At 40.6% G+C, this 27,207-nt stretch overlaps 1 protein-coding gene across 2 annotated transcripts in view; it reads right to left on the reverse strand.

The window, feature by feature from the left end:
* Positions 1 to 27,207, reverse strand: part of PCSK6 (proprotein convertase subtilisin/kexin type 6) — a 181,271-nt gene that overhangs the window by 88,386 nt on the left and 65,678 nt on the right. The gene's annotated exons all lie outside the window — the stretch shown is intronic.

A 27,207-nucleotide genomic window follows, 5' to 3' on the forward strand; every position in this document is an offset into this window, starting at 1 on the left:
GAAAAACCAAAAAAGATGATTCAGGTAAAGTGCCTGGCAGTAAGGACCCAATGTGCATGTTAGTGGCTAGTGGGAACCCACTGAGCCTCAGTTTCCCCATCTGTAAACACAGGAATAAAGACAACAATTTCCAGGGGTTGTTAACAGTAACTAATCCCTTTTTACCTTTATTTTAAAAACATATACTCTTTAATATGTATGAAGGATCATATGTTACATACATGTTAGTGATAAAGCCTAAAAAAATAATTGACACCCATGAACCCTCCATCCATTCAATGCAAATATAAACATGACCCACTGGGGTCTCTACCCATGCCCTGCCCCTCAAAGAGGAAACTGCTCAGAATTTTGGATGATTCCTTTCATTGCCTTTTAAAAACTAGTGGGTTAGGGGCGCCTGGGTGGCTCAGATGGTTAAGCGTCTGCCTTCGGCTCAGGTCATGATCCCAGGTTCCTGGGATCGAGTCCCGCATCGGGCTCCCTGCTAGGCGGGGAGCCTGCTTCTCCCTCTGCCTCTGCCTCTCTCTCTCTCTCTGACTTTCATGAATAAATAAATGAAACATTTAAAAAAAAAAAAAACTAGTGGGTTAATACAATTGCATGCTTGCTTAAACTATATATGGCTAAGTTTTGCTAGTACCGGGAATTAATCCTCTGTTGGTTATACACATTATAAATATCTTCTCCCAGTTGATGCCTTGTCTTCTCACTTTGTTGATGGTGCCTTTTGATAGACAGAGATCCTTAATTTAAATAGAGTAACAACAACTTCCCTTTGAAGATCAAAGGAGTTATAATGGGGGTCAAACTTGTCGGAGTTTATTGGCATCTCTTGTGGGGGCCTTTCTCCCTTTCAACGGTGGGGCTGTCCCATCAGCTCAGCACACCTCCTCTTTTCTGATTTCTGGCTGGACAAGGAGAATCAGGGTGATCTGAAATGTTATCTCTCTCCAGTCACTGGTCTGTGAGCCCAGGGCTTCCCTCTATGTCAGAGACACTGGGCCCAGGTGCTCGCTCAGCCATCAGCCCAAAGAGAGGGGCCATAACCAGTACAGGACGTTGGCCATGTGGTGTGGCAAAAGGTGTGGCCTCTGGCAAGATGAAGAGCAACTCACAGCAGGGGGAAATGGAACAGGGGTCACAGAGCCCTGGGGTGGGATCTCAGCTCTGTCTAACCTTGGGCCAGGATCTCAAATTCTCTGAGGCCTCGTCTTCCACAATATTTACCTGGCAGAGTAGTTGAGAGGATTAAATATATGTTGAGGCCATAGTACCTGGTGCTGTTGGAGAAATGGTAGCTTTGTTCTATGTACCCTTATATTCCACAATGGGCTGGCCAGGGCAGAAGGCCCTGCCAGCCACACAGGCAACCAAAATCAATTCTGATGTTCTAGTGCTGAAATGTAACCTGATATTCTAGACTTCTCCATGCAAGTTATAGGTGTGGGAATGCCTACTTTAAAAAAAATTTTTTTTCAGTATAATGAGCGTATAGTATTATATTTGCTTCAGGTGTCCAATATAGGGATTCAACAATACTATGCATTGGTCAGTGCTCAGGGCCTACTTTTGAACAAGAAGAAAGAGATGCTAGAAGACATCAAAAATATGTAAAAACAGACAACCAGAATAATTTCTCAACACCTCTCATGATGCTTTTCATCTCGGAAGAAGAGCGACTTATGTGTGAGGAAGAAAGTATAACATATTTAGATTTTAATGAAGCATCTATTTTCCCCCAACACTGACAAGTTGCCAACAAATAAAAGGTAAATATTTTCAGTGGAAACCTGCTGTTCCAATATTAGCTTTAAACGTGAATGGTTCTCTGGAAATGCCGAATCGAAGAAAAACAATCATCATTTCTCTGATGAAAAAAGAAAGACCCAGGTACAGAAAAAAAAATTGGGGCCAAGCATTGGTTTGGCAAATGAGCTCCGGGTGGTTGGCACGCTCACGGTGGCAGGACAAACACGTGCCCGACTGTCCATTATGAGGACCAGTCTGTGAGACAAGCACGGAGGAGAAGGAAGATGGTGCTTATCAGGAGCAGACGAGTTTGTGTCTGGGGGAACAGCTCAGAGTCCTCTGGGGGCTCAATCCCCCAGCAGGCAGCTCTGGTTTGCACAGAAGCTGCATCCAGGAGCGAACCCCACTTAGGTGTGTCTATAAAACTGCCTGGACCCAATAATATTTTACATGCCCTGGAGAACTTGCTGAAATTCAGGATGATTTTACAAGTCTCTTGGTCCAGTGTCAATAACCAGCAGCCCTTTTTTCAGAGTGACCTGTCCTTCCTCCTCTCCCCCCGCTACTAATTTATAGTGCAACCTTCCAAATTACAGGCCCATGGACCTGCCGTTGACCCTGTAAAGCAGCCTGAGACACAGCATTCCCTCTGAACTTTGTGAGGAAGCTCCATGTTAAAAGGCATGGCAAGGTCAGTGTGACTGGATTTGGAGATAAGGTCTTTCAAGAGGTATTTACGGGAAAATGAGGCCAGCTGGGTGGGCCCGAATCCAAGATGACTGGTATCCTTATAAGAGGAAATTCAGACCCAGACAACACACAGACCAAGTGATGACCACATGAGGACACAGCGAGAAGCAGCCATCTGTAAGCCAAGGAGAGACACCTCCAAAGAAACCCAACCTGCCAACACGTTGATCTTGGACTTGTAGCCTCCAGAATGGAGTGAAAGTAAATTTCTGTCGGTGAGCTAAAAATAAAGGGCGGGGGGAGGGGAAGGAAGGAGAAGAACGAACACACACACACACCCCCAATACAAGAAGTCAGTTATCAGCCCAGGTTGTCAACGTCTGGAGGAAGGTGGGGGAGCAGGACACGCTGGGCCCACTTTTGTTTATTGAAAAGTAATGTATTTTGCCTTCAGCAAATGAATGGCAATGTAAGAGCAATGAACAGCGGAAAGTAAAACTAGATTGTAGCTTCCTGAGTGTGACAAATAGGCCTCCCCAACAAACTTCGCTCATTAATCCTGAGTTTATTTTAGTAAATCCATAGGGAATTGGTTTTTGGGGGGTTTTGTTGTTGTTTTTTGTTTTTTTGTTTTTTTGTTTTTTTGTTTTTTTGTTTTTATCCACTAAGACTACAGGACATTCTGTTCTACCAGCAGCCATTCTGGGCCAAGTGAGGTTTCAACAGTTGTTTAGAAATGTTACAAATCTAAAAGGTTTCTGTCAACTCCACTTATTGCCTAAGACCGTAACAGGGCTCTCCAATCTCTAAATGTGCCCACGCATGACAGCCTTGTTCTATGAACCCCAGGGAGCTGTGGTCTGCTGAGGTGTCAAGCACATCTACGTTCGCCATTGTGACGTGAAATGCTTAAAGACCATTGGTTGACGACCAAGCCAAGTCTCTCTTGGTCTCCTGCTCTGTTCTTGATCTCCTGATGGAGCCAGGCCATCTTCTTCCAAAGTGGAAATGCAGCTGCATACCAGTGGTAAACCACTAAACCCCTGGGCATGTCCTACCATAGCACCCAGGGTCAATGAGATGAGGCCCATGGCAGCGAGGGTCTTGCATTAACCACGTCTTTTATTTTCTGTGATTCTGATGCTTTGACCTCTTGGGGCCTTGTTGATTCTGGAGGGACTGCTCACCCTCACACCCCAGGGCTGGCCAATTCCTCAAAATAGTAAAGAACTCTCCCAGGAGGCATGTTTTCCATGTACAAACTAATCAATCTAGAGACCACACCTCCAACCATCTCCTTTATGGAGCTTTTGGTGCTCTGGGCCACCCTCCACCTGCCCTAATTACCCCATAACCAGGAACCAGACAACTAAGGACAGCCCCTCAGCTCCAGAGCCCACTGAAATTATTCAAATGAACCACGCTTACTCTTCCATGCCCACTCTTTCCGGCAGAAACCAGAAAGGCTTCAGCCCAAGACTTCCCTTGCTCCCTCTAACTCCTGACCAACCCTGGTGCTTGCCCTCCTGGCCTCCATGGCTTAGAGTACTCTCTCCTCTTGGGAACTGTGAGTCACCAACTCTGTTCGATGGCCATTGTCTCCTGATCTGTTGGCCTCACCAGGCCTGAATAATAATGAAAGCTATAGCTTAAAACAGGTCACTCTTTCATAATCAGCTTCTGTTGATTTTTCAAAGAATGGTAAAAACTAGAAGAGCCTCAGTTCCTCTCTTGAGATTTGAAATCTAGACGGGCTTTCTTGGTTTCCAGCCCAGGGAACAGGGGCCAGAGAATAACAGTGGATCACCCAAAAGCACAAAGAGTTTCAGGGAGAGTTGGCGGCACTGGACATGACAGCATGCTTCTGAGCCAGATGGGGCACCCATATATCCACTCGGCAAATGGGGACAGACAGCAAGGGACCCTGGTGGGATGTGCACCTGTGATATAGTAAGGGAGCACATGCCCTGAACTGGCCTCTGAAGATGGTAAAAGTAAGACATTCACGCTGCCATGAACAAAGGCCACCTGAGGCTCAGCCTGTCACTTAGACTTGAGTGTGCCCCCTCCCTGTCTATCTTTCTCACATACCCTCGGAAGCAGCTACTTCTCATTCAGCCTTTGTGAGGGCAATCTCAGGAGCCCAGATGGTGCACCCCAGGGCGTTCAAGAACCAGTCTTATCTGTCCTGGGGGGGGGGGCTGCAGGAGGGTGGTTTGGGAGGGCATGGCTGTCTAGGAGACACAGGGGTGAGGCAGCGATGGCCGGTTCTTGTCCATCTCCTCCTTCCCATGGCTCCTGCTTAACCTATGGATGCTCAGACCCAGCAGGCGGGGGCCTTTGATGCTAATATGGGGGTGAGGAGTAGGGAGGGGGGGAACCCCAGCTCCCTGAGAGCACAGCTCCTAAGTAGTAGCTGCCCACATTCACTAAATCCCCCCACACCTCCCCAGCACATTTTAAATCCTACTGCAGTTGAGTATCTACTTGGAGCCTTTGAAGATTAATCTGTAGCTTAAACTGTCCTCTTAACAGGCTCACAAGCCTAAACTGCTTAATGGAAACGCTAATGAGACTGAGAATTCTGTGACTCTGAATTAACATAATTAACTAATTTATGAGCCCGGATTAATTTAGCTGTTATGTACTTAACATTTTCATGTTTATGAAAGGAAAAACATGATTCAGCTCCCCAATCAAAATATGGAACAAAAACACCAAGGGAAATTTGGCAGTTGCTCTTTTACTTTTCCTTCCCAGAACCAGAGTAAACACAGGCTGAAAAGATGCGCGGACTTCTGGAGGCCCGAGCAGGGGCGCTTTTCTGTTTCTAAGTATCTGCCAGGCCCGAGGAGGTGGGGAGTCCTCCCAGCTTCCAGCCGCCCTGCTCGCCCCTGCTGCCCGCTCCGGAGCAGCCTTGGGACTTGCCTCTCAGGGCAGGGGTGCTTCTCCACTTCTGGAAGCACGATGGGCTGTACCAAACACGCTGTGTCCCAGGTGACACTCGTCGGGCCTCAGGAAAACGCCTGAATCTCGTTAAGCATCAGCACGGGTGGGAAGCTTGCCCAAAGCGAGGCACCTCCGAGAGCTAATGGGGCGGGGCTTCACTCACCTGCCCCACAGGATGCTGGGAGTTCCCCCCAGGCCCCGCCCCCGCCAAGCCCTTAAGATCTGAGGCTGAGGCTCAGGCCAGGCTCGGACCCTCAGCCCACGGTCTGGGAGGGGCCTCTGAGGACCGGAGGAAAGGCTGCATCCCAAGGAGCGCAGCTTGTAGGTGAGCTGCTGTTGCTGCCGGCAGCCAAGTCGGAGAGCTGCCCACCACCGATGCCCACGGGAAGCAGAAGGGCTAAGAGGGTCGGAGCGTTACCCTGAACAAGAAAGACCTGGGGCTGACTTTTTTTTTTTTTTAAAGTGGTGAGCCCTGGGTGTTATACGCAACTGATGAGTCATTGAACAAACACTACATCAGAAATTAATGATGTACTATATGTTGGCTAATTGGTTTTAAATAGAAAAAAAAAAGAGTAAAGAAAAGTGTACTGTAAAGCTCTGACAGATTTTTTTTCGTTGTTGTTCATTGGTTTGGTTGGGGGTTTTTTTTGTAATGCAAGTGCCTGATTAAGCTTTTAATTGCTTGAGGCATCCATTTCAAAGAGGCATCCACTTCAAAGACTATCTATCTCAAACAAACAAATTAGGAGCCACAGTAGATAAAGGGCCAGGCCACCTCCCCCCACGGAGGCACCTTTGTTTTAAAGATCTTGGTTGATTTTGATAAGGGACCATTTGGGCCACTTGTCTTTTCTCTTCCCAGTACTTTAAATTCACTGATAGAGTGAGCCCATGAAACCCTAGGTCCCAACCCTCAACCCCTAATGAAAACAGAGCCCCCGCCCCCAAACACACCACCTGGGCACCCACTCTCTCTCTCTCTCTCTCTCTCTCTCTGTACCTATGACCTTGGTCTGTGACCCCAGCTGTGTTGTGTCATTTCCAGGTTGTCAGTAATAAACTTCTATTTTTCAGTTTCCTGATGCCTGTTGCTGAAGGGTGTCTAAGAACCACGAGGGTCGGTCCAATTGTAACACTGGTTTGGAAAGGGGAGAAGTCTGTGCGAACTCACCTGGGGCCCCCAGCAAATGATAGCATTACTATCAGTGGGCTGAGCTGGGCACACAACAAAAGGTTAAGTGAGAAGAGAGGCTAGGAATCATGGCCACTATCCTTTGTCTCTGCCCTCCAATGTTATTGCCATTATCATTTGAAGGTTGAAAAGCCTCGTTTATTATATTTTAGGCTAAGAAACAAGGCCAGAATTATGTTTGGAAGGAATATGAATTTGGTCGAGGAAAAGAATACACATGCACACCATGGAACCTTCCTTTTTGCTTCTGTTCCTGCTCACAGGGCTTGGTGGCAGCTGTCCTCATCTGGTCCCCGCTATGTCCCAGCACTAGAGAGACACCACTGCAAGGGACAAGCCAGGCTTCAAGTCAGCAGGCCTGAGTTCACATCTGGGCTCTGCCTCCTAGCAGCTGTGTGAGCCTAGGCGTGGTAGGCGACCTCTTGATTATCGCTTTCCCCAGGTATGAAACGGCTGTAAAAATTCCAACTCAGGATCGTTCTGAGCACGAGATGCAAGAAAAACACTAAGGAGATTGAACCATGACGGAAAACTGAGTGCTCCATCTCCCTCTCCCCAGGGCCCAAATCGTCAGCAATAACATGAAAAAGAAGAAAAAAAGCAAATCAGGAACAGCTCTGGAAAACAAGATCAGAAGAGGAGATCTTTCGAGGAATGGTGGACAGACATCAAGCAGATAGGATCAGCCAGCAGGAGCAATTCCAGAAGTGCCTGACATCCCAAGGCCTGGTGTGTCAGGACAGGAGGAGCCCCTGAGCGGGCCTGGTGGGAGGAGCTAAGGAAGAAGCAGGTTAGCTGCCTCCTCCAGGCTGAGAGCCTGGAGTCGCAGCAGGCTTTATTCAGATACTAACGCAACGCAACGCAGTGCCCTGCGGCCAGAGAGGTGGGACAGTGCCTCCCTTGGCAGAGGGAGTCCCCCCACCACCCTGCCAGAAGTGACACTATCGAGCAGCCGGTCCCTCCCCTCCCACATCAGAGACAGACCGCCGCCATCAGGCCTGACAACCACCACAACCTGTGGGCACAAACACGAGTCGATAACCAGTAATCAGCAAGTAGGAGGAAAACCAATGTCAAGAAAGAGAACCACCACCAAATTAAAAAGCGAAACAAAACGACAATAATAAGAAGAACCCAAGGAGATATGGTTAATGAAGCAAATGTGAAGAAAACTTCAAAGTAAGTATCGCTAATATCCTTCACATGATGTAAGAAAATATTGCATCTTAAAAAAAAAGGCAACTAGAAGCACTTCTCCCCATTCTTTCTGCTAAGAAACAAACATAAGACTCTGAAAGGTAGAGAGAAGAAGGCAGACTACCTTGGGATCTTGGGACCTAAGGAACAACATGGTGGTGAATTCCCTGGGATTCTTTTTGTCTCACATATGCTGGACTTGGAAATGGAGATGCTGGTAACCTAGAAGTACCAATGGGAGCAGACCCCCAAAAAAGTCCCCCAAGGCCTGTTCCCTCTAGCCAGAGCACCAACAAAGAGAGACACAGCAAGACAGAAACTTTACACAATCACCACTCTAGCCAAACACAACAGAAAAGATTGTGGCATTACCTCAACCCACAGCAGCAAAGACCAAGTGGGGAGCCTAGACTTTCACCCTTGTCAGGCTATAATGAGGAACTCCAACACCCGTCCTAGATGAACAAAAGCAGGGCTTTCCCCCTGCCAACCAGAAAAGAGGCTCACCCCCATGGTGTCAGTGAAGGTCCTGTGGGGAAGCTTGGTCTTCCACCCTACCTGTCAGTGAAAAGGTGTCTCTCTCCCTCCCCGCTGGAGTCATTTCAGGAGGCCTGGTGGTGAGTCAGGGTTTTCATCATCAACCACAGTAAGAAGGTGACCCCTCAATGGAGGCCACATGAGGAGCTGGAACTCCCACCCTGCTCAGCACTGGTGAGAGAAGCCCTTCCACTCTTAGATGCCAACAGTGGGTGAATGAGCAGACTTGGATGTCTACCTACACCTGGCAACAATAAAGCAGTGGAGTCCCCTTCCCCCACCTAGCAGTGTCCGAGAAAGCCATCTGAAACAGAAGGTTTAAATAAGATCCAGAGCATCATAATATAATACAAATATATACAGGTTTCAACTGAGAGTCACACATCATAAAAAGAACTAGCAAGACCTCAAATGGAATGATACAAGACAATCAATAGATGCCAACCACTGAGGTAACAGGGACATCAGATTTATTTGATAAAGATTTTAAAGCAGCGATGATACAAATGTTTCTCTGAGCAATTACAAATATGCTTGAAACAAATGAAAAAATATAAAACCTCAACAAAGAAACAAAGTCTCAGCAAAGAAATAGAAGATATACATAGGAAACAAGTAGAAATTTTAAAATTGAAAATACAATAATCAAAATAAACTAAGTGAATGAATTTCACAACAGAATGCAGTGGACAGAAGAAAGAGTGAAATGGAATACAGAATAACTGAAATTGCCCAGTCTGACAACAGAGAGAAAACAGACTAAAAAATAAAACAAAATAATAACAGCAAACAAAACTCAATAAAAATGAACAGAGTCTGAGAGACTTCTGGAACTATAACAAAAGGTCTAACGTTCATGTCCTTGGAGTCCCAGAAGGAGAGGAGAAGGAGGGCAGGGCTGAAAAAGTGCTAGAAGATATAATGGCCAAATTCTATCCAAATTGGACAAGACACACAAACCTTCAGCTACAATAGGCTTTCCTTCTTTCAAGTTTTCTAAATAATGTTTAATGATTGGAGCAAAAATTATAATACTGTCTGATGTGGTTCTGAATGTATGTAGAGATATATTTAAGACAATTACAAACAGGAGAGGGTAATAGGATGTAAGAGAGATAAGGTTTCCATACCTCACTCAAGCGGGTAAAATGATAACACCCAAAGCCTGTGATGTGTATATATAATGTAATACCAAGAGCAATCACTAAAAAAAGGCCATAGGTAGGGGTGCCTGGTGGCTCACTTGGTTGAGCGTCAAACTCTTGATTTTGGCTCAGGTCATGATCTCAGCGTTGTGAGACTGAGCCCCCTGTTGGGCTCCACACTCAGTGGAAGCTCCAACTGAGTGTGGAGCCTGCTTGGGATTCTTTCTATCTCTCCCTTGCCCCTCCCCACCGCTTGTGCTCTCTCTCTCAAAAAAGGAAAAGGCTATAGATAAACAAAATAGATTCTAAAAAGTATTCAAATAACCTATAGGAAGGTAAGAAAAAGAAAAGAAACTAAAAACAGAGAGAACAAACAGAAAACAAAAGATAAAATAGCAAACTTCAATCCTAACATATTAATAATTACAGTAAGTGTAAATGGTCTAAATATAGCAATTAGAAGGCAGAGATTGGCAGGGTGGATTAAAAAACATGGCCCAGGGTGCCTAGATGGCTCAGTTGTGAAGCAGCTGCCTTCGGCTCAGGTCATGATACCAGGGTCCTGGGATCAAGCCCCTCATCGGGCTCCCTGCTCAGCGGGAGGCCTGCTTCTCCCTCTCCACCCCCCCGCTTGTGTTCCCTCTCTCGCTGTCTCTCTCTCTGTGTCAAATAAATAAATAAAATCTTAAAAAAATAAAAAAAATAAAAAACATGGCCCAAACATATGCTGTCTACAAGAAACTCATTTCAAATATAACAATATAGGCAGGATGAGAGTAAAGGATAGAAAAAATATATCACTAATATAAAAACTTAATCAAATGAAAACAGATGTAGCTATATTAATATGAGACAGACTAGAGAGCAAAGGAAATTACCATAGATAGAAAGAGATATTTTATAATAATAAAAGAGCCAATTCACCAAGAAGATTAGTAATCTAAATGTATAAGCACCAAACAACAGAGCTGCAAAATATGTGAACAAAAACTGGTAGAACTTGGAGAAATACACAAAGCCACAATTATAGTTGAAGACTTCAATACTCTTCTCTCAGCAATTAATAGAACAACTAGACAGATAATCAGTAAGTATGTGTAAGAACTCAACAACTCAACAAATGTTCTCATCAACATTTTTGTGTGTGTACGTGTTTTTTTGAAGATTTTATTCATTTATTTGAGAGAGAGGGCTCGAGCATGAGTGGGGTGGGGGATGGGCAGAGGGAGAAGGAGAGGGAGAAGCAGACTCCTGGCTGAGCAAGGAACCTGATGCAGGGCTCGATCCCAGGACCCTGGGATCATGACCTGAGCTGAAGGCAGATGCTTAACCAACTGAGCCACCCAGGCGCCCCATCATCAATGTTTTTAGAACAGTCCAACCAACAACAGGAGAATAAACATTCTTTTCAAGTGCCAACAGAACTTATACCAAAATAGATTAGATCCTGTGTCATAAAACAAACCTCAACAAATTTAAAAGAACTGAACTCACCCAGAATGTGTTCTCCAACCACAAAGGAATCAAACTAGTAATCAATAACAGAAAGATAACAGAAAAATCTCCAAACAGTTGGAAACAAAATAAAATACTTCTAAATAATCTATGGGTCCAAGAAGGAGTCTCAAGGAAAAAAAAATACACGAAATTTAACACAAATGAAAAGACAACATATCAAAATATGGGAGACACAGCTAAACTACTGTGAGAAGGAAATTTATAGCACTATTGTTTATGCTAGAAAAGAGGAAAAGTCTCAAATCAATAACCTAAGCATCCACTTCAAGATCCTGGAAAAAGAAAAGCTAAGCAATCCCAAAGCAAGAGGAAGGAAGGAAATAATATAGATAAGAGCATAAGACAATGACACTGAAAATGAAAAACACTGGAAAAAATAATGTAACAAAGAGCTGGTTTTATGAAAAGATCAACAAATTGATAAACTTCTAGTAAGAATGACAAAGAAAAAAAAAAAAGAGAAGACACAAATTACCAGTATCAGGAATGAAACAGAGAATATTACCACAGACTATACAAACATCAAAAGTGTATTTAAGATAATACTACAAACAACTCCACACACATAAATTTGACAACTCAGGCAAAATGGACCACTTCCTCAAAAAATACCAACTGCTACAACTCACCCACTATGAAATGGATAATTTGAATAGCTCTAATACTTTTCAAGAAATAGAATTTGTAATTCAAAAAAAAAATTTCTCCCAAAGATCTCCAGGTTTGTATGATTTCACTGGAGGATTCTACTAAAAGTTTAAAGAATTAACACCAATTCTACACAATCACTTTCAGAACATACAAGATGAGGGACCACTTCCCATTTCATTTACTGAAGCTAGTATTACCCTGATACAAAAAATAGACAAAGACAGTACAGGAAAAAAGAAAGAAAGAAAGAAAATAATCGATCCAAACTCCTCATGAATATATCCACAAAAATCCTCAACAAAATAATGGCAAAGAGATTTCAATAACATATAAAAAGAAAACACCATTACCAAGTAGGGTTTATTCCAAAGATTCTAGGCTGGATCAATATTCAAAAATCAACCTACCTAACCTACCATATTAACAAGCTAAAGAAGAAAAATCACATAATCACATCACTCAGTGAGGAAAAAAGCAGTGACAAAATTCAATACCCATTCATTTTTTAAAAATTCTCCAAAAACTAGAAATAGAAGGGAACATTGTCAACTTCCTAAAGAGCATCTACAAAAACCTGTAGGTAACATTACACATAATGGTGAAATGGTGAAAGTCTTACTGCTTTCCCTTGAAGATCAGGAACAAGATAAGGATGTCTACTCTAGGTTTTAAGTTCTAGCCAGGGCAATAAGGCAAGAAAAGATAAAAGGCATGTAGATCAGAAAGAAGAAATAAAACTACCCCTATCTGCAGATGACATTATCAAGTATAAAATCTCAAGGAATCTCTCTTAGAACAAATTAGCCAGTTCAGAAAGATTGCAGGATACAAGATCAACATACAAAAAACAATTACATTTCTATACGTTAATGATGAACACATGGACATCAAAATTCAAAATACAATGCTCTTTATCATTGCTTAAAATACAATGAAACACTTAGGTGTAAATCTAAGCAAACACGTACAGTACTTGTATAGTGAAAGCTACACAATGCTGACAAAGAAATCTAAGATTTAAACGAATGGAGAGACACAGTGGATGAGCTAAAAGACTCCACGTAGTAAAGATGTCGATTATCCCAACTGATATATAGGTTTAACACAATCCCTACCAAAAGCCCAGCAAGATTTTTCTGTAGATATCGACAAGATAATGGTAAAAGTTGAATGGAAAGGCAAAAGAACTAGAACAGCTAAAATTATTTTGAAAAAAGAAAAAGTGGGAGCAATCAGTTTACCCTGTTTCACAACTTTTATATTGCTACAATAATCAAGACATGCCACACTGGCAGAGGGACAGACACACATATGGACAGACCGACAGAGAACCCAGAAATAAGCTCCCATTGATTTTTGACAAAAGTGCAAAAGCAACTCAATGGAAGAAAGACGGGCATTTTAACAAACGGTGCTGGAAAAACTGGACATCCATAGGCAAACAAAACAGAAAACCTTGACCTAAGTCTCACACCTTATACAAAATCAACTCAAGATCTCTCAAGATGGAATTCAAAATATAAAATTTAAACCCATAAAAAACTTAAAAAACAACAACATAAAATATCTTCAGAATTGAAGACAAGGCAAAGGATTCTTAGATTTATACCAAAAACCTTGATCCATAAAAGGAAAAATTCATAAATGGATTTCATCAAAATTAAAACTTCTACTCTGCAAAAGTCCCTGTTAAAGAGAATGAAGACACAAGCTACAGAATGGGAGAAAATATTCACAAACAACATAATCATCAAAGGACTAGTAGGTAGGATATATAAAAAACCCTCGACACTGAACAGTTAAAAATCAAACATTACAATTAGAAAATGAGCAAAAGATAGGAAGAGACATTTCACTAAAGAGAATATATAGATGGCACCTCACTGATATGAGGAATTCTTAATCTCAGGAAACAAACTGAGGGTTGCTGGAGTGGTGGGGGGTGGGAGGGATGGGGTGCCTGGATGATAGACATTGGGGAGGGTATGTGCTATGGTGAGTGCTATGAATTGTGTAAGACTGTTGAATCACAGATCTGTAACTCTGAAACAAATAATACATTATATGTTAAAAAAAAAAAAGAAGAAGATAGCAGGAGGGGAAGCATGAAGGGGGGGGAATCGGAGGGGGAGACGAATCATGAGAGACTATGGACTCTGAAAAACAAACTGAGGGTTCTAGAGGGGAGGGGGGTGGGAGGATGGGTTAGCCTGGTGATGGGTATTAAGGAGGGCACGTTCTGCATGGAGCACTGGGTGTTATGCGCAAACAATGAATCATGGATCACTACATCAAAAACTAATGATGTAATGTATGGTGATTAACATAACATAATAATAATAAAAAAAGAGAGAATATATAGATGGCAAATAAACACATGAAAAGATTTCCAACATCACTAGCCTTGGGGAAATGCAAATTAATATCACTACATACTTATCAGAATGGCTATAATTAAAAAGTGATGTTACCAATTACTGGCAAGCATGCAAAGAAACTGGATCATTCATACATTGCTAGTGGAAATGTAAAATGGTGCAGCTTCTCTGGAAAACAATTTGCCCATTTCTTTCTTTTTTTTTTTTTAAGATTTTATTTATTTATTTGAGAATAAGAGAGAGAGCGCACAAGCAGGTGGAGGAGCAGAGGGAGAGGGAGAAGCAGGCTCCCCACTGAGCAGGGAGCCCAATGCGGGGCTTGATCCCAGGACCCTGGGACCATGACCTGAGAGGAAGGCAGACGCTTAACCACCTGAGCCACCCAGGAACTCCCAATTTGCCAGTTTCTTTAAAAAAATAAATACATAACTATTATAGAACCCAGCAATTGCACTCCAGAATATTTATCCCAAAGAAATGAAGACTTACATTCACACAAAACCTATACAAGAATGTTTCTAGGTGCTTTATTATTATATTTATTATATTATTATTATATTTATTATTATAGCCCAAACCTAGAAATAACCCAGATGTCCTTCAATGGGTGACTGTGGTACATCCATCCACGGAATACTACTTTTTAATAAAAAGGAACAAACTACTGGTATACACAGCAGCCTGGATGAATCTCCAAAGAATCATGCTGAGTGAAAAATCCAATTCCAAAGGTTACATAGTATATGGTTTCATTTATATAACATTCTTGAAATGACAAAATTATCGAAATGGGAAACAGATGAGTGGTTGGTTGCCAAGGGATTAGGGAAGGAGTTAGGGTGGGAGTATGTGTGCTATAAAAGGGCAACATGAAGGATTCTATTGGTGATGGAACTATTCTATATCTTGACTGTATCAGTGTCAACATCCTAGTTGTAATATCGTACTATTCTTTTGCAAGATGTCGCCATTATGGAAAACTGGGTAAAGGAAAATTGGATCTCTGTGTATTACTTCTTACAATCCATGTGAATCTACAAATTATTTCAAATAAAAATTTAATTGAAAACATCAACTAGAAGTACTAGATGAGAAAATATTTTCAGAATTTACAAACTGGATAGATAGGGTATAAGAGAGCTGGAATACTGACTTTAGGGATTCTCCCAACACCCAAGACAATGGTGACCAAAGAAACTGGTCTACCTTTTAGTTAAGCTCACATAATTATTGAAGTGTAATGTTTAACTGTTAATAACAATATGGAGTCCTTAAAGGGCTCACTGAGAGCCAGGCAGGAAAATGAAAACAAAGTCACATCCAGACACAAAGAGGTTGAGTCTGAGAACAATGAAAAAGAAAAATCCTGAAGCTTTCTGGAAGATAAAAACAAGTTATCTGAAAAGGAACAAAAATTAATATTGGCAATGGACCCCTCATCAGCAACACTAGATGCCCAAAGACAAAAGGGACAATGTTTTTAAAATTCTGAGTGAAAATTATTTTGAACCTAAAATCTCAACACAGCCAGATTTGTTGGGAGAAAATAAAGCCTTCAAGAACTCGGAAGAGTTATTACCTATATAACCATCCACCTGTATAGGAACACTCAAAAATGTCTTTTAGAAGAATGAATGATTTAATCGAAAAGACAATCTTGTAAAATAAAGAATTTAACAAAAAGAATGACATAAGATCAAAGAAACAATGGTGACCAAAGAAAATGGTCCACCTTTATGGTTAAGCTGACATAACTGCTGTTGCATCATGTAAAACTCTTAATAACAATATGGAGTGAAAATCCTGGATGGCCCCAATTTTGGGAGGTGATGAAGGAGAAGAGAAGATGGCAGAGGGAAGGGAAACTATGATAAGGTTCTTGTTTTGCTCAGGAGAAGGGGATAGGTACTGAGCAATGCTACACAGTGTAGGAAAATATAAATTCTAGTATGTGTGCCTCAGAGGATTAGAAAGACAGAATTAGAACGTAAAGATTTCAAGCCATTAGAATGAAAGAAAACAAAGAAGAGAGCAAAGGGCAGGGAAGTAAAAGAAACAGAAAGAAAAAAAAATAGTAAAAATAAGTCGGTAAACTAAGTCAATTAAGAGAAAGCAAAATTCATTTGCAACAACATGGATGGAACTGGAGGGTGTTATGCTGAGCGAAATAAGTCAGTCAGAGAAAGACATGTATCATATGACCTCACTGATATGAGGAATTTTTAATCTCAGGAAACAAACTGAGGGTTGCTGGAGTGGTGGGGGGTGGGAGTGATGGGGTGGCTGGGTGATGGACACTGGGGAGGGTATGTGGTACGTGCTATGGTGAGCGCTGTGAATTGTGTAAGACTGTTGAATCTCAGATCTGTACCTCTGAAACAAATAATGCAATATACGTTAAGAAAAAAAAAGAAGAAGAAGAAGAAGATAGCAGGAGGGGAAGAATGAAGCGGGGGAATCGGAGGGGGAGACGAACCATGAGAGACAATGGACTCTGAAAAACAAACAGGGTTCTAGAGGGGAGGGGGTGGGAGGATGGGTTAGCCTGGTGATGGGTATTAAAGAGGGCACGTTCTGCATGGAGCACTGGGCGTTACGCACAAACAATGAATCATGGAACACTATGTCAAAAACTAATGATGTAATGTATGGCGATTAACATAACAATAAAAAACTAAAAAAAAAGGGAAAGCAAAATAGGGTCAGTCACAGTGATAAGCCTAAATATATCAAATGTGAACATATCAAATTCCCTCTTTGAAGCAATTCTTAGACTGTACAAGAAAAATAAGTAAATAAAGCCAGATACAGACTGCTTATAAAACTAAGGCTAGAAATAAAGGAATGAAAAATATATGAGGAAAATGATGTTAAGAAGAACAACAAAAGGCATAAAGAGAATGAAACGAAGAGAGGATTTTTTTTTTTTTAAAGATTTTATTTATTTATTTGAGAGAGAGAGAATGAGAGAGAGCACATGAGAGGGGGGAGGGTCAGAGGGAGAAGCAGACTCCCTGCCGAGCAGGGAGCCCGATGCGGGACTCGATCCAGGGACTCCAGGATCATGACCTGAGCCGAAGGCAGTCGCTTAACGAACTGAGCCACCCAGGCGCCCATGAAGAGAGGATTTTTATATTGATTAGAGAAAGATTCATTTCACCAACAAGAGATGATAACTTTTGTGCCCCTTGTAACACAGCTATGAAACTTATACACCACAGCTTGAGGGAAATCAACAAATCCACAATCATCATGGAGACCAACATCCCTTCTCAGCAACTGACCAGGCAGAGAGAACACAAGACTCCCAAACTTTTGAAAGAGCTTGATCAGGCCCACAGGTGACACACATGGATCCCTCAGGTACCGGGAAGGCAGGACAAATGGCTGAAGGGGACACGTTGATTGAACCAGGCAGTGAGGGAGATGGATGAACTGCTCTTTGAAGGAGCAGTCACGGCGCAGCCCCAGCTAACTGTTGCCATGAAGGAATGAGGCCCAGCATGGCCAGACCTCCTGATTTTTTAAGATAAACTCGTATTCTCGTAGGAAATCCCTTGATTTGTAAATGTTTGCGTAAGTTAAAAAAAAAAACATTTGTGTGGGTCACACAAAACACATCTGTAGGCCAAGGCAGTCTGTGGGCCACCAGTTGCGACCTCTGATAGATTTTTGTACTTAATAAGCAAAGAATAAAAATACTCTTCAAAAACCCATTGGAATATTTACAAAAATTGAACATGCATTAGACCACAAAGAAACACTCAACAAATTCCAAAAGGCAGGAATTATACAGAACACAGCCTCTGATCCCAATGCAATGAAGTTAAAAATTAGCAACAAAAGGAGTGCCAAAAAAATCTACCCAGTTGGAAAAAAAAAATTTTAAATCCCTTATAAATAACTCTTGAGTTAAAGAGAAAAGTCAAAGCTCAAATAAAAATTATTCAGAAACGAATAACAATAAGAGTGCTGTTTAATTAAGTCAGAGATAGGTAATGGGAGGAAAGTATATAGAACATTTATTTACTTAGAGCACATCAAAGCCTGAAAATAAAGAACTAATAAGCATTCTTTACAGGGAGCTAGGAAAAAAAACAACAATAATAAAAATGAAAAAGCCAAAGAAATTAATAAACAAAGTAGAATTCATGAGCTAGAAAACAAAAGAATTCAAATAGTAATAATAAAAAAAGATCAAAATCTTGTTCTCACAAAAAACCTATTTCATAAAATAGCAAATTTTTCATTAGTCTGATCAAGGAGGAAAGGAGAGATACCACAAATAAGATTAGGAACAATTATAAGTATGAATGTGGAGGATATATCTTTTTAATTATAAGAATACAATATTAAATTTATAGGTCATATGTTTGAAAATCTGGAGAAATGAATAATTTTGTAGGAAAATTTAATGACCAAAATTTCCTCAAGGAGAAAGAGAAATCCTGAATAGACTTAGCCCTTTGAAGAGTCATCCGGTCTGGTCAAATTGATTTATCAGCTCTAGGAACATTTAAGAAAGCAGGCAATGTCCCCAGTACACGAACTGTTTCAGAGCGCAGTAAAAGATGGAAAACTTCATAATTCACCCTACAAAACCAGCATAATTCTGATACCCAAACTGGAGACGGACATCACAAAACACAACAACTGTAGTTCAAACTATCTGATAGACAAAGATTCAAAAACCACACATAACATATTAACAACTGAACCCAGCAAGCAGTGTATTAAAAGAACAATACTCATAATCATATAGAACTTATTCTAAGAATGGAAGAATGAAGTTTCCACTGTTAGGAAATCTAGGACTGTAATTTACTACAGCAAACAGATTAAAAAGTAAACTTGAAAAGCAATATAATTATTTCAATAGATGCTTTTTAAAAAGCATGTAATAAAATTCAATAAATCCATTCCTGATCAAACCTCTTAGAAATCTAGGAATGTAAAAATTTCCCTTAGTAAAAAGTAATTACAGAAAAACTACAGAAGACATCTACAAATGGTATAATACTAGGAACATTCCTGTATAAACAGGAAATAAAACAACAAAACCTATAAATCACCACTATTTAATACTCAGCAGGAGTCCCTATACATTGAAATAAGACAGGAAAAAGAAATGAGAGTTATTAAAGAGATAAAAACCACCATTACATTTACAGAGAGCTTTTATTTACATCAGTCCAGAAAAGCCAAGAGAACAAAAAATTATAATCCCAACAGAGTTCATTAAGATGGCCAGATACAAAAACCCAGCACACAAAAATCAATAGTTTCCCTATATCTACTTCAATAATAACCAATTGGAAATACAATTTAAAAAACTGACCTAGATACACACCTAATAAGAAATGCATGAGATTGATATGAAGACAGTGATAACACTTTTAAATGATGTCAAAGAAGACCTGAATAAAGAAAAACATACCATGTTCCTGCGTGGGAAGACTCAATATTGTAAAGATGTCAATTCTCCCCCAATTAATCTATAATTTCCATGCAATCCCAATCAAAATCCCAACAGGATTTTTTATGGAACTTGACAAGCAGATTCTCAAGTTCATCTGAAAGAGAAAATGTGCAAGAATAGCCAAGAAATTTTTGAAAAAAAACCGTTAAGAGGAAATTTGTCCTATAAGTTATCCAAAAAATCCTCTTAAACTATAACAACTAATAGTGAAGTCTTGTTTAGGGATTGAAAACAAATAAGCTAATGAAACAATGGAGGATAAGGGTGGCATGTGCAGATCACTAAATATAAACTGCAGGGAAAAATAAAGTTAGATCTCTCCTTCACACCATACACAGGAATAAATTCCATATGGATTAAAAAGCTAAATGCAAAAGACAAAACCATAAAAGCTTTAAGATGAACTCTTCTAAAGCTAAGTTTTTAGAAGAAATACAGGGCAATCGATTTATTATCTTGGGCTTTTCTAAGCAAGATCCCAAGGCCAAGAGTCACGAAAATGATGAACTAATCTAACAATATAAAAAAATTTTAAACAGATTTTTATTGAAATATTACACATAGAAAAAAAGGAATAAATCATCAATGTACAGCCCTACAACTTAATAAAAAATTTAAAATTTCTATGAAATGAAAGAGACTTCCAGCTAAACACAGAGTATCCCACACTCTCCCCTCTGGAAACAATGAAGAAGACACATGGCTCTATGATTCCCTAGGGTGCGTAATTTCTCCATAAAGTAGGTGATGCACCTGAGGACCTTATGACCAGGGCACAGGTGGCTGGGGGTTGGGGGGAGGGTTTGTTTCTTTGCCACACTGCATTGCTTTCACAGCAAAAGTGAAAAGTCTATTATTTTAGAAACAGTGAGGTCTGACCAAGAATTATACAGACACACTATCTTTCCAAGAACTGGCATTTTGGGGCACCTGGGTGCCTCAGTTGGTTAAGTGTCTGACTTTGGCTCAGGTCATGATCTCAGGGTCCTGGGATTGAGCCCCACATCAGGGTCCCCACTCAGTGGGGAGTCTGCTTCTCCCTCTCCCTCTGCCCCTCCCCCAGTTTGTGCTCTCTGTCTCTCTCTCAAATAAATAAACAAAATCTTTTTTTTTTTCTTAAAGAAGAACAGGCATTTTTTTGTGACATGGTTTGTTGGAGGAGAAAAAGTGACAATCAGCTCTGCCCCATCCCCACTGTTGTGAGCATAACAGGAGTTAATGCTAATTCAGTAGCTCCTAAAGCTACCAGACTGGCAGAAGAGAAGGATCTGGGTCCACAAACCCAAGTCCTCGGTGCCTGCAGCCTTGCTCCCTCCCCTGATCCTCCCCACCCCTAACCCCCATATTTTAGCATCTTACTGGCCTAGAGAGAAAGCCTTCATCTGCTCTCCAGCCAGTCATTAATAATAACCAGAAAGTGATTAGCATGGCATCTACGCAACAACGCTGTAAGAAACAAGGAAAAATGGGGCATAACGAGTACAAGAGAATGATGAGAGCATAAACAAACATTTCTGCATAATTTAAAGAAAATATAATTTCTCTCTGAAGCAAGAGATCAAAGATATACAAGTGTTCAATGAAGAGATGACAAGGCAACAGAAAGAGGCCCCAAGTGTGTTCATCCTCAGGACAGAAATAGAAGGAAAACATTAAACAATTTTAGAAATGAAAGCCTTACTAGAGTTTTCTCTAGGAAAAAAGACACTGGTGAAACTGCCAAAGACATGGAGGACAGGCTTGAGAAAAACTGAAAAAACTAAATAAATAAAATGGGAAAGAAATGAAAAGTTAAATATGATTAGAAAGAAATACAGAAGTCAGGAACTAGAAATCCAATATATGTATAAGTGGTACGCACGAAGACTAGAACTGCATATATGGAACCCAAAATGTTCAAAACAATAACAGAAGAAAATTTGCCTGAAAAAAAAAAACCAAAAAACAAACAAACAAACAAACAACAACCCAGATCTTTTGAAGTATATTGAATCCCAAAACAGCTGCTATAGAATAATCCTCACCCACAGGTGGCCCAGCAAAGCTACTGGACTTCATGTTTAAAGGAAGAATTCTACACAAGCCAAGCAGTCAAGCCACCTACAAGGGGAAAAAAATCAGGTTGACCTCAAACTTTTCCAAGCAACAGTGAATCCAGGGGACAAACAAGGTGATGTTTGCTAAGTTTTGTAAGGATATAACAGATAACACAGATCTAATTCAAGTGTAAAGGCAACCTTTGGACATTCTCAAAGATGAAAGAACTAGGAAAATACAGCACCTGTTAGCCTTTCCTGAAGAAGATTCCTCAGTGATGAAATCCAGTGAACTAAGAGATGAATCAAAATAAACAACTCGGGAATAGAAAAGCTGTACTGAAAACGATGGTGGTGAACCAAGACTAAGTAAGTGCGAGAATCATCGTGACAGATGATTACCATTGAACCCTGACAACGTAATGACAATGACAAAAGTCTGAAATCAAGGTGTGAGGGTGAAAAGGTGCTCATTATCTAATGATCCTCTATGGAAAACATGTAATTAAAAAAAAAAAAAGTAACCGTAGACTCTTAAAGATTTTCATAATCTTGGGTGTTTTTTTTTTTTTTTAATAACTTTAGAGGAGTATTTGAGAAAATGTTTCATCATAGTGAAATATTTATGTGAAGCCCAGCAATTCCCTCATTTCAAGTTGTTTGTTTTTCTTCTGTTAAATTCACATAAGTCAAATTAGACATTAAAAAAGTAACCTTGGCCTCTGAAAGATTTTCACAATCTTGGGATTTGTTTTGTTTTTAATACCCTTAAAGGACTATTTGAGAAAATATTTCATTACAATGAAATATTTAGGTGAAGTTCAGCCATGTCTTCATTTCAAGTTAAGTTTCTTTTTCTTCTGTTACATTCACATAAATCAAATTAAGCATAAAACTAAACATTAAACAAATATGTAAAGTTTAAACATAAAATTAAATCTGGAGTTCAGCAGTTACTCAGTTTGATTTAATTTCTCGTGTTAAGTTTGCATAAAATTAAGCTTAATATATTTTACTAAAAACAAGTATGGTATGATCAAATGTCAATGAAATAATAGTCATTCATCCACCCACCCACTCATCCATCCATCCATCCATCCATCCATCCATCCATCCACCCATCCACACATCCATCCATCCATCCATCCATCCATCCATCCATCCATCCATCTACATATCCATCCATCCATCTGTATATATGGTTTAAAGATTTCTGTTAAAGAGTAGATGTAAAGAGCTGGGGCCAGAGATAGGTTGGTTTGATCTTGGGGCAAATTACTTAACCTCTCTGGCCCTCATCACTAAAACAGGGATAATAGCAGCATCTATAACATAGTGTTTTATGGAGGTTATATAAGAATACATATACAGACTTCAGATCAGTGCCTATTATCTAGCAAACATTTAGTAAGTACTAGTTATTCTTACTTTCACCAGGCTCTAGATATTTTACCTTCTTTTCTGTACTCCTTCATACTTTGATAAATCATTACATGTATTTTGGAGCTATCTTGACTTATTAGTAATGTTCCAGCAAGAATATTACTTTAAAGATAGGATTTGGACAGTTCTACTAATTCTTTCATTTGATTTAATTACTTTAATGTAGTAGAACATATAAGAAATGTACAATTTTACAAAGCAAGTGGGTAGAAAAAAATTACTCCGTTTGTATAAATATGTAATCAAATTTTTAGGAGCCCATCTGTGGTGATTTTAAACCATATCCACAAATTCTTTGACACTTTTCCATTCAAAAGGTGCAGGCTAATTCCTCTCCCCTTGAGCGTTTGTTAGACTTAATGATCCATTTCTCTGAAGTAATGGTACGTGACTTCTAAGACTAGGTCATAAACATTGCTTCTTCCTTCTCTCTCTTGAATCACCTTAAATGAAAGAAGTTTGCTGCCAATAACAGCGCCTGGGTGGCTCAGTTGGTTAAGTGTCTGCCTTCGGCTCAGGTCATGATCCCAGGGTTCTGGGATCGAGCCCCACATTGGGCTCCCTGCTTGGTCGGCAGCCTGCTTCATCCTCTCCACTGCTTGTTCACACGCTCTCTCTCTCTTTCTCAAATAAATAAATAAAATTAAAAAAAAAAAAAAAAGGAAGTTGGCTACCATGTTATGGTGATGCTCTAAGAACCCTATGGAGAGCTGCACATGGTGAGGAATCAAGGAAGAAGGGCTCCTGCCACCAGCCAGCAAGGAATGGAGGGCTCCAGCCAATAGCCAAATAAGTGACCCATCTTGGAAGTGGATCCTCCAGCCCTGTCAAGTGTTCAGACTATAGTCACAGCCAATAGCTTGACGGCAACCTTATGAGTGACCCTGAGCCACTATCTCTGCTAGATAACACGTGTTTGTTGGTTAAGCAGCTACATTTTGCAGTAACTGTTACGCAGCAATAGTACCAAATACATCATCTATTCGGTAAAGAAACCCCAAGTTATAGTTCTAATAACAGCAGGGTAGATTCCATCACACTAACCCCTCTAAAAAATAATAATGAAATTTTCAACAAAAGATTTATTGAATAGAAACATGACTTTACAAGGGCACTGGAAAGCAACAAGAAGAAGGCAGAGGCAGGCAGGGGATTCAGTTCTTGAAAGAAGGGAACCATATTGGGTAGGATGCAAGTTTAAATAACTTTTCTTCTGAGGGAACTCCCCAATTCTCTTGGTATGGAGAGACTAGAACTTAAGCAGGAAAGTGCAATCTAATTCTCCCGGGGAGGCATGGGATGGAGTTTGGGACTGCTAGAGTAGCTGGAAATTGAGATAAATCCCAGAAAGGAGAGAGCCACAGAAGAGGACATATAAACTCCCCTCAAACACTTGGCTGACCCCTGAACTAAACATGTTTGGGCAAGACTCTGAGAAGTTCAGGAGGAAAAGACCAGCTGGAGGCTGAATGAGCGGAGTGGATATTTCAGCTGCTGCCTATTGCAGGGGAGTCAATTTGGAGTTTGACTCTTGTCAAGTTAGAGGTCTTGGTAAACATTTCAATCTTTCCACTGAGACGCCAAAAGGGTCATGATCTAAAAAGTAAAGACTATGTGGTTGGGATAAAGAATCTTCCCTAAGGCTAAGGGCAAATCAGAAAGAGATCAACCATAAAAAAAGAATAATCAAACCTCTACATGTTCCAATTGAGCTGACTGCTAGAACAAAACTCAGCAGCATTCAAAGATCACAGAATCCAGAGTCTCTACAATGTAGCACAACAATGTCTATTGTACAGCAAAAATTTACTAGCCATTTGCAAAGAAAGAGGAGTATATGACCCATTGTAAAAAGAAAAATCAATCATTAGAAACACTCAGAAATGACCTAGATACTAGAATTAGTACAAGTCTTTAACTCTTACAAATATGTTAAAGAATCTAAAACAAAAGATAGAAATAATGGGTGAAGAAAAGAAGAATCTCAGGAAGGACCTGGAAACAATAAAAAAAAAAATGTCAAGTGGAAATCACAGGACAGAAAGGCAGGAGATCTGAAAAGTTAAAAAAAAAAAAAAAATTCATTGGATGGAATTAACAACATATTGGATGCAACAAAAGAAAGTATTAATGGACCCGAAGACGGTGCAATAGAAATCATATAATTTAAAGCAGAGAGAGGAAAAAAGGACTTAAAACAATGAACACAGCCTCAGTAACCTGTAAGGTATATCAAGCAATCTAACAACTATAACTGGTGCCCAAAGAGAGGAGAAAGAAAATAGGGTTGAAAAAATTAAATAATGACAGAAATTTTTCCACATTTGACTTAGACCAAAAAATAAGAACAAGCCAGCAGGAAGCCAAGCAAACCCCAAACTAGATAAACATCAAGAAAATTACACCAAAGGACATTATAGTCACAGGCAAAGCACAGATAGAAAAAAAGAAATCACATTATGTAAATGGGGAACAACAATAAGGATTATAAATGACTCATCATCAGAAACAATGGACACCAGAAGAGAATGGAAGAACATTTTTAAAGTGTTGAAAGAGAAACAGGTCACATTGGAATTCTATGTTCAGCAGAATTTCTTTCAAAAATGAGGATGAAATAAAGACACTTTCAGATGAATGCTGAGATAAATTGTCATCAGTACACCTGCACTTCAAAAAATACAAAAAGAAATTCTCAGGCTGGAGAAAAATGGAAACCACATAGAAATCCGAAGCTAGAAAGTAAGGATGAACACTGGGAACGGTAAATATGTAGGTAAATATAGTCCTTTCCAATAATATTTTAAAGTCAACTGTTTAAAGCAAGAATAACAATAGCACAGAGCATGAGAGTGAGTGTGAATTCAAATAATCTGTTTTAGGTTCATTTGTAATACGTGAAGTAGTACAAGAGTGATTCCAGATAGATTGGAGTAAGTTAGGAAATACACTTTAATCTCTTGAGCAACAGCTAAAAAGAGAAAAAATTAAAGGGTAAGCTCATAGTCAGTTCCACTGGCATCTCAGAAATTTCTGCTGTGTGTTAGCGCACCCTACGTGGCATGCCTCCACGCTGTGGATCCTATTTTTCCCTCAGCACTTTCTCTGTTCCCAGTCGAATTCTCTCACGTTGAGCTCATGCCTTATCCTCATGCTTCTGCCCTCACTGAGTGCTTGCCCTGCCATACTTAGGACCCCCTGTCTGCCTCTGTCATTTCAGTACTTGGTCTTGTACTATCTTTCGTGTTTTTGCACTGTTCATCCCAAAGACATGCGGAGCTCCTAGAAGGTCCCAGATTGTGTCTGTCTTATCCTTATTCTTCCCCTCAGTGGCTAGCACAGTATTATACGTATAGTTTATACTCAGAGATATTAAATAAATTAATTAAAAAAAAAATTCCTGTTCCCAAGCCCTGGTCGTAGAAGTGATCTTTTCAGAATCTGGGAAACTGGGGTAACAATTTTGCACGGAGTATAGAGTGAGAACCAACCACACTCATGTGCACTTTGTCTGGAGGTTCTTTTCCTCCTTAACTCCACTGGCTGCTCATCACGGCCCACAATGTGGGTGTTACCTACCTGCCTGACTCCAGAACCCTCTAAACCAGCACGTCTCAAACTGACATTTCTTGTCACACCCTCTAGGGATTTTGTTACAATGTAGATCCTGACTCAGTAGGTCTGGGACAGGGGCTACAATTTTTTGCACTTCTAACAGCTCGCAGACAACGTCAGTGCTAGTCCAGGGTCTTTGGGGAGCAGGGTTCAGACAATCCCAAGGGTGGGGTCTACCCCTCATGCAAGGCAAAACAAATCACTTTTATTCTGCCTCTGAGTTTCAGCAGGAGGGATGGAGTTGCTCGGAGTCCCCCTGCACACTTAGCCCTCAGCCAATGCTTTCCACACACAGTGTCTCAATTCATGGTCATAACAGACCCGGGGAGTCAGCTGAATTACTGCCATTCTTCCTCCACAGATGAAGGAACCGAGGCTCAGAGAGGTTACACTGGCTATCCAGGGACACACAGCTAGCGGGTGGCGGAATTGGGATCGGTACCCACGTCAGCCTGGTCCTACAGTTTATGGAGAGACTTCTTAGGGGTATTTATTCATCAAAACCTCCAGGGTGATGCAGGGAACCCAACCTCTCCCCCCGTGCGGCTCATAGGAGACCTGAGGGGGCTACAGTCACCCCAGCAAAGGCAAAGCAGCAGGGAAGGCGGCATCCTGGCACACC

Source organism: Halichoerus grypus, chromosome 8 (genome assembly GCF_964656455.1).
Source record: "Halichoerus grypus chromosome 8, mHalGry1.hap1.1, whole genome shotgun sequence".
Lineage (NCBI taxonomy): Eukaryota > Metazoa > Chordata > Mammalia > Carnivora > Phocidae > Halichoerus > Halichoerus grypus.